Below are 13,603 nucleotides of genomic sequence, written 5' to 3'. Positions count from 1 at the left end.
GCCGCGGCTCGCGGGCCGGCACTCTCGCATCCGCCGAATAATCATCAATTATAAATGGATTTCGAAGTAACGAGGGAAAAGCCACGGCTCGAGCTCGATGTACAATGAACCGGCGCGCCCTCTCTCGGGGCGGCCAACGCCGCCCACGCGCCGCCTCCCGGCTAATTAACTATTAATTAAGAGCTTAAGTCCAATTATATATCCCTCGACTAATTGGACGGCGAAACATTGCTGGCGCGATTGTAGCGAGGCGAGGCCGCGGTGGACCCGAGCCTTTATCCGGGCGAGTCGGCCGCCAAGGTGGGCGCCAAAGAAATAAACGAGAGAAAACCGAGAGATGGGCGGCGGGGGCGAAGGGGGGAGGAGCTCTCGTCGATTTCGGGCGCGACGCGCGCTGCCACTTTCGAAACTCCCGCCGCTAGCGCCCGCTAGTTCCGGAGGCCGCCGCGCGTTTGGCCGGCGCTGGCGGCGCGCGACTCGGTTCAAATTAACGGACAGCACGGGGGTCCGGGTCCGCGCGCTGTTTTCTCGAGATTTTCCAGTGTTTTTCGCTTAAAGTAAGGACATGGAGGAATTGAATCCACAGTGTAGTGAAGAGGAGGCGAAATCACGCTGCCAGGAGGTATGCATCCAGTCTCCACGGCTAATTGAAGGTTATCTATTCGTCTATATAGGCACTCGAATCCGAAATGGCGGTTATAGAAGATAATCGTTCGTCGACGCGGATGCCAGAGGACGTTACTAGCGTCCAGACAGGAAGGAAACGACGGGAATATAAAGACACTGATAAAAAATATGCGGACGAAATACCACGATCGAATTTTCTCCTAAGAGGTGCTTTTACAAGAGAGGAAATGGGTAAGGGAGAACGAATATAGATGCGAAGGACACGAAGGAGAGGTTAGAAAGGTACGAAAGGAAAATCTATGCTCATAAAATCCGCAGCTGGGAATTCTCTGTAAGAATGTATTATCGATCCAGGTCGATCGTCGCGGAGGTCCAGAAAAGTCAGGGAAAGCGTCTAAGGATGCGTCGCAGCGAACTTCGAGGAAAATTAAACGGAGCTTCGGATGCTGCGCGGGCTCATTATCCCACCATCCAAAGTTGAGGGGTGAGTTCGTCCTCGAGCAGTCTCCGAAGGACCGTCCCACCGTATTTTTGACAGATAATTGGATTAAGGATTATTCCAGGACAAAAAGCCTCACCTGCGACGGAGAGAGAGAGAACCAGAGAGCGGCTAGGAGGAGGTGAACCCGGGGAAAGCAGGGAACGCAGGGAAAGAGCCGAAGGGTGGCGCGACCGATCGAATTTCCCTCGGATGGGTCGCACCAATGGGGCGCGGTGCGGTGCGGCGGCGCCGGAAAAAGAGGAAATAAATATTTCCCGGGCCGCGCGGAGCGATACGCCTGCATTGTTTCTCGGGTGCAAAGAGCCCTCTCTACGCCCCCTCGTGCCTCCTTATTCGAGCTTTTAAGTGTGCTTATTTACCGCAAGCCATCGAACCAATCGTTCCGAGAGCCGGGAGTCGGCTGCCGGAGAGCGAGAGGGAGCGAGAGGGACCGCCGGAGGCCGAGGAACCGAGCAAGAGGAGAGAAGGAGAGAGAGAGAGCGAGCGCGAATTCGTCGAGGCGCCGCGGAAATTCCGCGGAAAAAGGAGCGTGGAAAAATCCGGAGGACGCCTACGCGCCAGGGAAAACTCGAGAGCGCCGGTTTATTGGGTTTCAATTAAAATTTTTCTCCAATCGATAGAGGGGGGGAACCCCCGATCGCGCGAGGACCAAGTCGACCGAGGAATGGCTCGACTCGCGAGCGCACTCGAATTTTTCAACGGTTTATGCTTCGGGCAGGCAATTCCCGATCGCGTGGAGGAGAAGACTCGTATCCGCTGCGGAGGTTCCGCCACTCCGGGGGCGAGGCTCGCGCTTTTAGCGCTTTTAGCCGCGAGTCTCGTCCCCTGAAAGCAAGCGGATGGAAACGCTCGGGGATTCCCTCGCACCTTCCGGGGGATCCAAAGCTTTCTTCCTTAATTAGCGGGCCTTCGATCGCTGGTCGTTTCGCTGGCGACGACGCCAAATTGCGCCAATTAAGGAGAAAACGTCCCTAAGCCTCCGGGACGGATTCGCCCCGGCGTCCATCTCGACCCTGGAGTTCCTCCTCGACTGTCCGGAGCGCCGAAGAGCGAACCTGCCGGATAAGCGACTCGTTTTCGGCAGACGAGGGGGAAATTATCGCAGATTATTGCAAATTCGAGTTATTGCAAATTACTGAGAATTATTGGGAATTATCGTAAATTATTTCGCTGTTGAGCCGATAGGTAACTTCCTCACGCCGGTATCTTCGCCCTCCGGTTTTCCGGCCGGCCGTTATTAACGCACCGCGGATTCGACCGGTGAATATAGTCTCGCCGGTAATTGCGGCACCGCACCGGGAGACTTTCGATAATGGAGCCTCCGATACAAGCGGGTATATTTATTTCCGCCTCGGAGATATACCGAATCGGCCCTGCGGATTTGTTACGCCGTCGAATTAACGCGGAATTCGGGCCGCGGCCGCGCTATTAATTACCGCGGTTGAATGCTCCGCCGACAATTTGCCGCCGCGTCGATGGGACGGCTCGACGCGGACGTTCCGTAGCGGAAAAAGGGCTGGACCCTCTCGCCGCGCGGAAAGGAACCGCCCAGTGGAGACTTTGAGCGTTTTCTGTGGAATTTTTACCGACAATTAGAATCTAAGTACCGCTGGCATTGTCCATTGATCGCGGTCCTTGCCTCGACGTGGCGTACATCTTTGTTATCGCGAATCCGCCCCTGCGGAATCCGTAATTGCGGCCATAATCAGTCCCGATGGTTAATCGGCGAATTAACGCGCTAAGATATCGCTCTCCGATGATATCGCCCGAGGTCTCGGCTCTCCTCGTCTCGGAGGTCCTTGGGAGGATCCCAGGAACGCGCGGCGCGTCCTGCGGGACCTCGTCCAATCGAAATTCCGCCGGAGAAATCAATTAATCCGATCCAATTAGCGATTACGGGAGCAGAAGTGCGGAAGTTGGACGCGCGCCGAGCGGCCTGGAACGTCGACCCTGCGACTCGCCCTGGATCCCTAATCTCTCTCCGAAGTCGTCCCTGGGGACGTCCTAAGTCCCTCGGGACCTCCTCTGTTTATTACATCCAATTTCCGCCCTGGGAAGTGGAGCCCTAGGTCGACTAAAGGCCATTTTCCCCGACAAAATGGAGAGTCGCGACCGGTGCCACCGAATTCCTTGGCTGAATCTCGACGGAGAAGACTGGGAAAAAGTCCTCCCCCTCTATCCATTCTCAATTTCGATTTTATTCACTTTCCGAAAATGTAATATATGCTTCGTTCTTAAAAATATGTCGCGTGGCAAAGGGAACCGCGGCGTTGAATTATCGCGGAATTGCGAACAATAGCCCATTGATCTATCGGGAAACAGTGTTGAAATTGTAGAGACGGTCGAGGGTGCATCGAGATGCGATAAAAGCGACCCAATGTGGATTTATCCACGTATAGCTGAGTAATTCCCGAAAAAAGAAAATCGATTTCAAATCTCGTTTTATTAATTTTCCGAAGATGTAGGATGCGTCGTTCTTAAAAACGTGTCTCATACGTGGGATTAAAGGAAACGCGGCGTTACAATCACCGCGGAATTGGGAATATTAGCCTATTGATCTGTCGGGGTAAAATGTTGAAATTCTAGAGATGTGTCGAGGGTGCATCGAGATGCGATAAAAACGACCCGATGTGGATTTATCCACGTAGCCGAGTAATTCCCGAAAAAACGAATCGACGGAGTCGATTCGGTCTCCCCCGCGTTAGAAGTCGTCGATGAAGCGACGGCGAGTTTCCGCCGGAAACGTAACCGCGCGGAATCGATACTTCCCAACCCGTAGTTTCTCTCTCTCGTCGCTCTCTCTCTCTTTCGAGTTTTATTTCCGTTCTTTGCATCCTCGGTGTTGATTTTTTTATAACGCACTAAAGCCCCCGTCTCCTCTTGTACGTCGTTTTAAAGCTCAAAGTGAAGCTCACCGGGCACGAGAATCGGCACCTCGTAAACCAAACGCGACTCTCGAGCTTCCCAAAACCCCAGACCTTGACATCCGGATTCTCCATAGATTCCTCGCAAAACCGAGGAGAAAATCCCCAGGAGATATCATAGTTCCGAAGAAGAGCTCGCTCCGCACCCCACCGCCCGTTCAAGGAAGAGAAATATCCGAAAAATTCCGAAAAGAACTAATCAGCGAATGAAATGATTACCTTACAAGAGAATCGCAATTAATAATCGAATGTAGTAAAATATGCCATTGGGTATATCCGCCATCTTGAAAAATATTCAAGCGGACGAGTGTACCGGTACTTTTAAAAATGTCCCGTCTTTTGTTGGCAAAAATTCGCGAAAATCGACGCAGCTAGAGGAGTTCGGAAAAATCGATGCATGGCGAACTGACGAGCGAAAAAAATAATTACCTTACTAGAAAATCGCAATTAACAATCGAACATTGTAAAATATGCCAACTTGTACATCCGCCATCTTGTATAAGAGGCAAAATATTCAAGCAGAATGATGCAGCGGTGCTTTTAAAAATCCCGCATAAATTCCTGAAGCACTGCCGCGTCTCTAGCAGTCGAAAATCCGGGAAAATCGTCGCAGCACGAGAAGTTTCGGAATCGAAAAGTCGACGTATTTCCACCTAACCAGCGAAAAAAAACAATTACGTTATTAGAAAATCACAATTAACACTAGAACTACCGGCGATTTTTTGTTGTTGTATAGGATGGGCCATTTGAAGCCAGTCATATTGACTGGTCTTGGTAGTTCCAATATCAACAATCGAACATACTAAAATACGCCAACTTATACATCCGCCATCTTGTATAAGAGGCAAAACATTTGAGCAGTATGGTGCAGCGGTGCTTTTAAAAATCCCGCATAAATTCCTGAAGCACTGCCGCGTCCCTTGCAGTCGAAAATCCGGGAAAATCGTCTGAGCATGAGTTCGGAATCGAAAAGTCGATGCGTTTCGGGAGTTTTCCCGGTTTTCTGGGCTACCGGAGGCGTCAGAAAATAGGGCCGAGCCGTGGGTGGTTTTTCGCCTTACGGCGCTCCCCGTGCGAGGAGAGTCGACACTCGAAACACCCTCGCATCAAAATAGTGGTAGTTTGGCTAAATATATTCGCGTCTTGTCGACTCCGGGCGCGCTCGCGCTGCACACGCACGCGGGTCCGTGCGCACGTACACGTGCGCAGGGGGCAACGCGGCGGCACGCGGGGGATGCGGCTGCGGCGACGGCGGCGGCGGCAGTGGCGGCGGCAACCCGAGGGTGTGTTGCTCCCCCGCGAGCGGCGTTGTGTTGGTGCCGGCCGGTTGCCTGGCAACCGGCAATAAAGGCGCGCGGGTAGCCAATGGCGGCCCTCGAAATACCCCTTCGTCTAACGCGGCTTGTTTTCCGTGCTTAAGAGCGAGACAGAAGGAGCTTTTGCTTTAGTAGCTGTTAAGGGTTTAGGACCGCGGCCCTGCACTAGACGCGGCCCGAGGACGCAGCCCCGGATGTCGGTATCTCGCTGTGCATCGGCATCTTTCTATTTTCATTTTTCTTTTTTTATTTAATTTCTCCGAGGCGATATGATACTTCAAATATTGATAGCGCTCGCTAGGTCCAGATTTGACTATGTTTAGATATGCTAGGGTTGGTATTTAAACTTGTGTTCAACTAATGAGCTTTTTACTGTAGCAGCAAGAAATACTTTGTAAATTCAAAGGACAATCATTTCACTGGAATAAATTGAATGGAACGTTTCTTCGGAGATGTGACAATTTATTTCGGGCTAATAATTATTCTTTGAAGGAAGAAAATATTTCTTTGGTTAAATGAGATTTTTTTTTTTTATTCTCAGGGTGGGTATGAGGTGATCACCCGATACCATGCGCACCTCCGGAGGGCGATTTCCCCGGGTCGAAATCGCGATATCACCTGTTCAGTGGACCGTTCCGAAGGGTATATTATTTCTCTTGGATGGATAAACGGGGAGGATAATTTTCGGATAGCCGATCGGGTCGATGGACCCGAACATGTATCCAGGGTGTCTATATTAGGCGTCGTCGGATCGTTACATCGCGAACTACGCGCGGCTCGTCTCCCGGGGATCCCGGGGGAAGGCCGGGATGGCAGAACCCGGCGCTCCCGAGGGACATCTTGAGAGACCACTTGTCCGCATTAAGCGGGCACTAATCCCGAAATTTAATTTGAAAATCTTTTCACCGGCCTCCCTCGGCCCCGCCGAAGATGTTTTAAACCGGGAATTACGGCTTTGTGCGGGGTAATTGAAAATTTGTTTCGATTCTCAGCCCCCCCCAGGAGCCGGGACGAAAGCCAGACTTGCGGCTGCCAGGAGAACCCGGAATGGCTCCCGAAGGATAAGGTGTTCGATTGATAGGCGCCTTTCAGGATGGCTCTAAAAACACTCCATAGAGTCCCCGTTAACGAGACAATCGGCGGAACCGAGAGAGAGAGACACCCTCGTCTGGGATTCTCACCAATGACCATCTGGCTCCGTAAGAAAATTCTTGAAAATTTACATAAACAATTGAACAACGCTCAGGTATTTTCCTAATATCTTTTAGGGGACACTCGAGGTGAATACCCGTTACAAGATTTTCAATCCGCGGTTTTCAACCCTTTCTGGAATTTATTACTTATTTTTTGTATTTCAGGTTTGGGAAAATCGGAGGAAAATCCCACGTTGGTGACGGGGCGAATGTTGCTTGGCAAGGTGGTGGTGATTTTTTATGGGACACCAGCGACCCGTTTGCGAAATTGCTCCGGCCTGACAACCCCTTGCCATGGCGAAATGACATCATTTTCCAATTTGATGCGCCAGGCTTGACTTTCGTCACGCCTTTCTGCCGAGTCGGCCCTCCTGCCACTTAGTGCGTCTCCCTCTCTCCCACGGACTGCGGATACGTCCGTCTCCGTCCCCCGGTGGTGGTCTGCTTCTTGACTTATTGTCGCGGAGGTGTCTAGGGAAATTGTTCATCCCCAGCGAGAAGGCTGCCATTTTCCCCCAGAATCACTCCGACGTGGCGAGGCCTTCATCTCCGAGACCCGGGGCCATTTCAAAGTCCCGGGAAATATTACAAAGCACGACAAGAAATACACACATGTATGTACAAACGAGTCTACTTATCAGAAAACAGAGAAGAAAGAACCGTGTCAAGTGTACCTATATATAATCTTATCGCGCCCATCAGAACTGCCGCTAAGAGTGGATAAATTGTTGTAACAAATGTATGCAACCTGTATGTATTTAAAGCGATGTGTAAATGACGCGATGCCATGGGTAGAGCGCGGTTTAAATGAATGAATTGTAAGTCGCTATTTGTTGTCACTTCCTTTTATATCGGGTTTTAGTCAATGACGCGTTTAAAGAAAAATAACACCGTCGATTGATCTGCCCTCTGTGAGTAAAAATTCACTCAGGCGGCACGTCCGCCGTTTCCTAAATTTCCTAGGGTAAACTCGTTCTCGAGGGGGTGAAATAAAAATACATTTTTGATCCTCGCGGAATGTGGTTATTTATATGCAACGACTGTTGGCTCCACTCGGAGGCGGAAAGTGTAACGGGTGCAGCGTTGGAGGAGCGAAACGCAAACGTCGAAACGGTGCGTCTTTATCGAGTTGGCAAGGGTGAATATCGAGCCCACCCCGTGTAGACGGAGTCTCGATCTATCCCGAGGGATGTCTCGCTAGATTAGGGACCCCTGGTCGTTTCGCTACACCATCCTCCACCATGCTACATCGTGTAAAACACTTGTAACGGACCAACAGCTTAGGGGTAAGCTGCTAATGGTTCTCCACCGTGTTTTCGGGGCCGAATTAATTTCGGTCGACTCGATCGCGCCCTGGGATTTCGGGACCTGCACCCTCGGCGAGAATAGTCATCCACCCCTCCCATGATTTTCTAATGGAAAAACCTATCGGCGCAATAATTCTTTTCCTCCTTTCCAGAACGAGATCTTCCGACGCTGCTCCCGTGTAAAGGAAACCGCAAGATGGCCGACACTCGGGGACCCTCAACTTCCTTGTGACTTCATTTCCCTCCCTAAATGTAAAACCACACGGTATGAATACTTTAAAATGTATTTCCATGGAGATAAATGATTCCATTCTAATGTAACACCTTCATTGTAGGGTACAACCCTACGAGTAGCGCTTCTGGTGGCGGGTGCTTGAACTACGAGGACCCAAGACCGAGCTCGTTCAGGTATTTCATTACTTCTTTCCCATTGCTACCTACGAGAAGTAGATTTTTATTTTCACTAGAGTATGACTAAACGATACATATTGTCGTACAGGTGACCATGCACCGTCAACGGCTCAGAGGGTTGTCGGTACATCAAGAAGCTGGACGAAACTCCAGCTGGACGAGTCACTTTGCGGAGTAGGAAAAGCGTCTTGGGGCGGACTTAATTAAGGTAGAGGGCGAGTTAAGTCGGTTTTCAAGGAGCGATCGTAGCGGATTAATCGATCCGCCTCCCCGTGTAAACCGGAGAGAAAAGGGGGTCGGGACGGTGTATAAACGGCGGTAAACGCGTTTTTGTCGTGGCCCGGATCGCGCGGATTCTTTCTCGTTCGCTCCCGTTCCCTTTCCCTCTCGGTCCTCTCTTCACACCTCGCGAGGCCGAGTACGTTTTCACTCGCGTCTCGCACCATTCTCCTTGCGCGGTGGCCATATTGAAACCCGAGGCTCTAAGAACGGTGTGAATATTATGATGGCCACGCATTCAGGTGCCAGCCCGGGACAATGGGCGAAGTGTTGATTGCCTGAAAACAACCTTTCCTCTCCTCCTTTTGCCCCCCTTTACTCGGGCTCGCTCCTTTTTCTCGTACTTTTGCACACCCAGTCGCACTTTGTTCCCCGAGCGAACCCGCCCAGGATGTCCAAGAACCTCGACGACACCCCCGCGACATGATCGCCGACCGTCGACTTTTAACGCGTCTTCCGAGGCTCCCAGGGTGGAGGGACGATGGAAATTGGGATCTTCCGATCTTGAAACGATAGATGGAACCAGGGAATCCTTAGACGACCGATCGATGATCCTTGGTACCCTCCACCCTTTTCAACAAACGGGAACGTCTTTCTTCCTGGCGCATCGCTCGCTATTTCATGGTTCAGGGTCGCAGGGGAGTCGGCAAATATTAACCATTTGCTCCTCCTTTCGTCTGTACCCCGGCTCCGTTTCTTTGGATGCCCCACAAAGGGTCCCGAAAAGCGTTTTAACTGCGAGATTAAATCCAACGATCGCGCCCGCTGAACAGCCTTTCGCCGTCTTCACCGACGGGGCTGAAGAGCCATCCCTGACCGACCGAAAAACCGTGGGGTGCTCCGTAAAAGGAGGCAAACGGGCACAAAGATGAAAATTCGACGGCGGGGGGAGTTCGAGTGCCAAAAGAGCAGAGAGTAGGCAGCTCAAAACAAAGAGAGACGTCGCGACGAGGGACCGGCAAGGTGTCGACAATCGCCCAGCAGCCTGGAGGTACGAAAATCCCGGAAACTGGGTAAAAGCTCCTACTCTACGGAATAAGCTATTCCCTAAAAATTGTCACGCTTAGGTATTAATAATTTCTTAATAATTTCTTTTCCTCGCAGAGAAATGACTAGCCAGGAATTCATTCGCGCCACCAGTTGGACGTACCCTTAGTCAGGGGGTGGAAAGAGTCAGGAAGAACCACGACGAGGTGTCGAAGGGTCTTCAGGGTGGACCATGAAAATTTCTCACATTTCGGTACTGATAGTCAGCACGCAGCGTAGATAATTTCTTAATCACTGTTTTATCGAAGATAAATGACTGTTTCCTCAGGGATTTGTTCGCGCCCCCTAATCGGAGCTGCCCTTACTCGGGGGATGGAAAAAGCCAGCCTCGGCCAGGAAGGACCGCGCCGAAGAGGCAAGGTGCCTTCGGGGTGACCAGGCGGAGCTCGGGCGAGCTCACCCTCGCAATTTGAGGAATAAATCCGACCTCTCGGCCGTCGGAGGGGCGCAATATTCGGGCGAGGCCAGGCCGAGCCCAGGACTACCCCTTTTGAGCTGGGCAGCGCCGCGGCATAAGTCAGGAATTCCGGGCACGCGGTATATTGCGCGGGGGGCGCGAGGCGGTTATAAGCTATAGTCCTCGCCGTGGCATGGTATGCACAGCCATTTACTTCATTATGTCATTAAGCTTAATGGCCCCGGCCCTAACGCGGCTCTAGGCTATAGCCACTTGTACAGTCTGTCCCCATTAACTCCCATCCTGGCGCGGCCACCGCGAGCCCTTAACCCATCTCCGCTCCCTCGCGGACGGCACAATGAGCGCCGACTTTATGCCCCGGCCTCGGACGAGTGCCGGAACCCTTGCCGAATTTCCCGCTTTCCCCCCTTTCCCGAGCTCTCCGCCACTTTCCCCGGTTATCCCCGAAAAAGACATTCGCCGGAAGAACCTCGCGGCTTTGCCGTCCGCCTTTTAATATCCGAATTCTCTCCTCGTAATCCGTCCTCTCGGATGTCAATTCATTTTCGAATAATTCTCATTAACAATTGGCAAGTTTAGACGCTGCCGGAAGTGGTGTATCAAATATCTCACCGTCTCTTGACATCCAGATATCTCGACGCTATCCGCTCTATAGAGGTTAATTCATTTTTATATATCTTCCTGATTAGGCATCCCGATTCTAGGAGGTGTTATCCCTCGATATTCCACATTCTTCGTCGTAATCCGTTCCCCCGTACGTTAATTCATTTTCGAACAATTCTCATTAACAATTGGCAAGTTTAGACGCTGCCGGAAGTGGTGTATCAAATATCTCACCGTCTCTTAACATCCTGATATCTCGACGCTATCCGCTCTATAGAGGTTAATTCATTTTTATATATCTTCCTGATTAGGCATCCCGATTCTGGGAGGTGTTATCCCTCGATATTCCACATCCTTCCGGCATAATCTACTCCCTTGGGGGTTAATTAATTTCTATGTAATCATTTAGCGTTGGATGTCGGAAATTTATATATCGTGAGAGGCGTGTATCGTTTCTCGATGTTTTCAAAATTCTACCCCTCCACGATAATGGACAAATGGAGCACTGTGGGGGTGATCTGTCGCGCGCAGCGTCGCGCTTTCGCGATGAACGTTTAATATCTCCTATTATCATCCCCTATCGACTCAGCGACCGGGGAATAAAATCAACCTGCTCCCCGGGAGCTGGTCGATCGACCCGAAATGGATTTTCGACCAGTGATTGGTTCCCGGACAGTCGATTTCGGTTGACTCGGCGTAGTCACCTGTATCGCGTGATTCAGTTTCCTCAGTTTATCCGGGATTATTACGGAGTACGAGTCTATTAGTGAACCGTAGGCCCTAATTCGTTCCTCCGATCGTTCGAGTAAGTCCAGCTGAACGACACGTTGCCTTTTATAAAAACGCCTGTCGCCTTTCAGGAAGGTGTCGACTGCCGACTGTTTATGGAGTAACTCTAGATTTCTGAAGGGGCGCTGCACACTTTCTGCTGCTTGGCGCCAGACAAACGTTACGTTCACACATGCCACCCCAAAAATAGTCCGCCGACGTTCATCGAGTGAGAGAACCAACCCTCGTGGAATTCAGGGTCTGTCAGGAGCGACTAAAAGTGCCCGACCAGCCTCTCGTCAACAGAGAATCAACCGGTAACGACATAACAATGTTTTAATTCAACAATTGTACATTGATTAATCTATCGTTCTCGTCAGGTCGTTCCTAGATGTCTTCGACGAATTTCCGGATTTTTGGTTTCCATTTAGTGTACCATTAAAACCTAGACAGTAGGCTTTTTTATCATAGGAAGTGCCGTTTACTAAGCATCTCCGTTTATCTCCGTTATCTAGGGAAAAACTGCTCCAAAGGAAGTGGGAGAATCCGTGACCGTGCGTCGCGAAAGGAGCCGAGAAGGAGAAGAGAGCAAGGAAGCGGCTGCCCTCTTCGGGAAGGGAACTCGAGCCGGGAGGGACCTCGGAGGGGATGTTTTCATTAACCGTGGAACTTCCTAAAATGACAACAAGGGCAGCGCAGCGAGGCCGGCGTCTTGAAGAAACCCGGGCCGGGTCTAAGGACGCGGTAACAAGTGCGGCCGAGGCTAAGTGCCGTCGCCATTTGCGGGAAAAGGGATACAGGTTAGCCGAGTACATTGTAATCGTTGGGACGTCACTTTGTGGGGCAAAGTGGTGTCCCGGCGCTTTCAGGTGCTCCACGGCCCGCCCGGAAAGGCGGCCTTTTCCGCGTCCCGTTGTAATTAAGCTAATACGTTCCAGGGAGGCTGCGGAACGACTTCCTCGGCGGGCTCGTCTTCGGGGTCCCTGTTTCCGATGGATCGATCGGCGCCTCCGCGCCAGGAATGCCTATCTCGACGCGGATCCGGAAGTCGCGAGAGGTTCCCTAGAAGGGGATCGCGGATCCGCGAGGGGATCCCTCGCGACCCTCCCGGTCGCGCCCCCGGAGGAGGTGTCCTCTTCCGCTCAATAGCGCCGTGGAAAATCCCGGTGAAAAGGTGTGAATCTCGGCTCTGAAAAGGCGACAATGGCCATAGTGGCCCCGCCGACAATGGCCCTAAACCCACAATGTACGAATCGCCTGGAAAGCCCTTTTCCACCGGTCGTGCTCGGCTGGAGTTGTATACCCGGCCGATTTACGAGGCGCTCCTCTCTCCTCTCGCTTTCTCTCTCTCTCTATTCCTCGCAAGCTCTCACTTCCCGGCCCGGCGTCTTTCGGGATCGGTTTAAAGGGTTTGGCTGAGCGGGATCCGCTCGAGAAGGGCCACGCCTCCGCGCGTCAAAATATTTCCGCGACCGGCCCGGCCCAGGAAAGGGCCAAGGATTTCCGCGCCCGAAGGTCCGCACTCGCGCGCGAGCTGCCGACCAACACGCACGCGTCGCCCGTCCGCGCCCTGTCCATTGTGCTCTCGGGACATGGCGGCCTGCCCCATCGGCTTACCCCTTTGTCGGGACCAGCTGAGCCAAAATGGCCTCCCGGTGACGTCACGGGATTTCGAGCTGCCACCTAGGCATCGATCCGAACCGCCCTGGCGGCCCACTCGGAGCCGGGGGAGGCGACCTGGACCTTACCTGGACTCCGTCCAGAGAAGCGGCGTCTGCGACAAGTTCACGACCTTCGCCAAGCGGGTCTCTTTTCTGTCCATCCGGACCTGACTTGGACTGTCAAGGGAAGCGGACCCCAGGAAGCGACCCTTATTCTAAGGATCGGTTCCGTCAACCACGATTAATTTATTATTTCTTAACTATGATTAGCGAACCTTGGATTAACGAAATTCAGAACCAGGCTAATCGGAGGTTAAAATCTTTTGTTAGGTGATTCATTCTCATCGCGGGTCAAGTAATCCCTGGTCAAGGATCTTAACTCGATTGTGCAACCGGCGTTTAATTTAGATTTTATCTAGACCCGACCAAGAGACGCAGCGGCGTCTCGGACGAGTTTAAGACCCTTAATAAGAGCATCGTCTCTGTTCTTTAAATCTGGAACCGTTCCGTTCCCGATCTGGACCACGGCTGTGAAATCGTCTCCCGA

Source organism: Orussus abietinus, unplaced genomic scaffold, assembly GCF_000612105.2.
Source record: "Orussus abietinus isolate OABI.00-Male unplaced genomic scaffold, Oabi_2.0 scaffold23, whole genome shotgun sequence".
NCBI classification, from domain to species: Eukaryota; Metazoa; Arthropoda; class Insecta; order Hymenoptera; family Orussidae; genus Orussus; species Orussus abietinus.
Note: the sequence above shows the minus strand (reverse complement) of the source record.